The sequence below is a fragment of the Acyrthosiphon pisum genome, unplaced genomic scaffold (genome assembly GCF_005508785.2).
Source record: "Acyrthosiphon pisum isolate AL4f unplaced genomic scaffold, pea_aphid_22Mar2018_4r6ur Scaffold_21724;HRSCAF=24691, whole genome shotgun sequence".
Lineage (NCBI taxonomy): Eukaryota > Metazoa > Arthropoda > Insecta > Hemiptera > Aphididae > Acyrthosiphon > Acyrthosiphon pisum.
In genome coordinates, this window is record NW_021771222.1 from 10,430 (window position 1) to 13,712 (window position 3,283).

A 3,283-nucleotide genomic window follows, 5' to 3' on the forward strand; every position below is an offset into this window, starting at 1 on the left:
TTCTGAAATAATGAGTATTCAATGATAAAAGAATCACCCGGTATATATATATATTATTTTATTCTTGAATGTTTATGATATACATTGATGTTGATTTCAGTTACATAAACTCACGGTACGTCAGTCCACCAGAAGCTGTTTGGAGGTTATTTTCGTATGAAATGCATAACAAGAGTCATACGATCATTAGACTTCCTGTCCACCTGGAAGACTATCACAACGTGTACTTTGGACCTGGACAAGTACTAGAGCAGGTGCAGAACGCGGCTTTGGCTCGAACCACCTCACAGCATTTTTCGACCTCAACATGACAGACGTAGAGGCTAGACAGTACCTTTACCAAGAGATACCAATACATTACACTTGGAACGCGTCTAGGAGAACATGGTCACGACGTCAAAGACATATGACGTACGAGACGTTGGCTCGAATGTACATTGTCAACCCACTTGATCGTGATCGTTTCTACCTACGATTGCTACTTCTACACAAGAGAGGCCCACAGTGTTTCCGGGACATGAGGAAGGTAGACGGGATAGAGCATCCAACATACGCGGCTGCAGCCGTCGCGATGGGACTTGTGGAAGACGACCAAGCTATGTTGGCGTGCATGGCTGAATCAGCAACATTGGACACTTCAGTCCAGCTTCGTTACCTTTTTGTGACAATGCTATTGCACTGTGAGATCACAAACCCGCTGGCATTGTATCAAGCCAGCGAACCTCACATGTTGCAAGACTTCAACCACCGATTGAAAGACATTGACCGCGCGAAGGCTGCGTGTTTGGACGCAATCAACAGGATGCTTCGTGGTCACGGAAAATCGCTTGCGGACTACGGTTTGCCACTACCGGACGTCACATTGCTGGAAGAAGATCCGGACGATGACATGTTTGGTGCTATAGACACGGCGGTGCGCTGGACCGTACAATTGGACAATTTGAACGACGAACAACGGACAGTGTTCAATCGTGTGATGGCAGCCGTAGACGACAACAGAAACATATCAAAACTTTTCTACATTGACGGTCCCGGAGGAACAGGTAAAACAACACTATACGGATGCCTCATATGGTCGCTTCGCAACCAAGGGCGATCCGTGTTATCCGTGGCTTTTACAGGAATCGCTGCGTCGCTCATGGACGGGGGCATGACAGTGCACTCGACGTTTGGATTGCCGTTCGGTACACTGAACGACGATTCGACGTCGACCATCACCTTGCAGTCGTTGCGTGCTCAGAGGATACGTGACGCAGCACTCATTGTCTGGGACGAAGCGCCCATGTCTCCGGGACTACAACTCACAGTGGTCAATAGGTTACTCCAGGACATCATGGGTTCAGAATTGCCGTTCGGCGGTAAACCGGTACTATTCGCTGGTGACTTCAGGCAGATTCTACCTGTTGTGCGCAGGGGAACAAGGAGTGACATTGTCAGGTCATCTATCAAATACAACTCTTTGTGGCGCAACCTGGAACAGTTCAATTTGATACGGAACATGCGCGCTGATAACGACGCTGACTTTGCAACATGGTTGCTTCAGCTCGGGAGTGGCCAATTGCCAGCGGTCGACGGTGTTCAGGACACTGTTGAAATACCCCGGGAAATGGTATGTGAAGTCAATAATTTGATTGATTTTGTTTTTCCACGGCAAATGTCGTTGGCTAACGTCAACGAGTTTGCTCGGAAAATAATTTTATGTCCCAGGAACGACGAATGCAGGCAAGTCAATTATACGGTGTTACAACGCATTGAAGGAGTTCACCGAGGGAAAAGGAAAATAAGACCTCGGGACAATAAGACCACGCGGTCTTATTGTCACCTTTTTTCAACCTGTGGTCTTATTGTCTCAATTCCGTTTTACAAAAACTGGGGACAATAAGGCCGCGCGGTCTTATTGTCACCCTTTTTAAACCTGTGGTCTTATTGTCTGAATTCAGTTTTACAAAAACATGGAAAATAAGGCCGCGCGGTCTTATTGTCACCCTTTTTAAACTTTTGGTCTTATTGTCTCAATTCAGTTTTACAAAAACTGGGGACAATAAGACCGCTTGGTCTAATTGTCATCTCGTTGGTCTTATTGTCACCTGTAGTCTTATTATCCGAGGTCTTATTGACACCTTTTTAAAATTTAATAACATTTTACCAAAACCAAGTACGCCAAGCGAACAAGACTTTCCATACAAAGAATTCATATAATCATTAAATCTTATAAGGTTCTATTGTTCTATAATGCGCAACTATGGTTAAAATTCTGGGGGGGGGGGGGGGCTACAGCCCACTTAACAAAACTATTAATTTAAAATAACTCATAGGCGGCTTATATCAAAATCAATAAGGAATATTTTTAGTTGTCCTGCTTCCTCATGTTCCTACGCCTACCTAAAACAATAGCCTACCTCACTGTGTGGTGACGGGATTAATTATTAGGGGCAAACTACCTTTTGAAATTTACCCCTACTTACCAAAAAATAAATAAATAATTTAGGTGTATATTATTACTATAGACAGATATATAAGTACCTAGGTAGTAAATAAATATCAATATAAGTAGGTAACAATTAACTTTTCTTACAAATTTAGCTGCTGTTGCCAAATTTTATCTGGATTAAATAAAAATAATAAATATGATAATTACTAATATATTGATAAACATTGGTTATACACCATATTATTATTAACATAGAAATAACAGAACTGAGAAATCAAAGGTATAATCATAATATGCTTCTATCATTATAATAATTTTATTTATCAGAATTCAGAATAAAACCACAATAATTACCTACTAACTCTTTATTTTTTTGTTCAATTGAATAATGCATCTTAAAGTATTTGCATAATAATTAATCATTTTATCAATATTTATTTCAAAATCTATTTCACATGATAATAGTTTTAAATTTGAAGTAGGTAAATACTGGTTAATTGTTGAACACAATCTGGTGTTTATTAACTACAATAATAATTTATTTAAAAAAAAAAAAACGTTCACTTGTAATCTATATAGGTATAGCCGGTATTGGAATACCTATTTATAAATTATAAGCCATGTAGGTACATTAATTATAAAACAGATATTAAATTGTATTTAATTAATAATTTGATTATGTCTAGGTAAGTAGGTAGTAGGTACTAACTATTAAGTATACCTACAGTTATTCTTAATGATTATATTTTATAGTTTTATCATTATCATTATTAGAATCTGTACTCTTTTTATTGTCAGTGGTCATTCCTGATTCATTATGCAATTTTTTGATACTCAGATCCAAAACCAGTC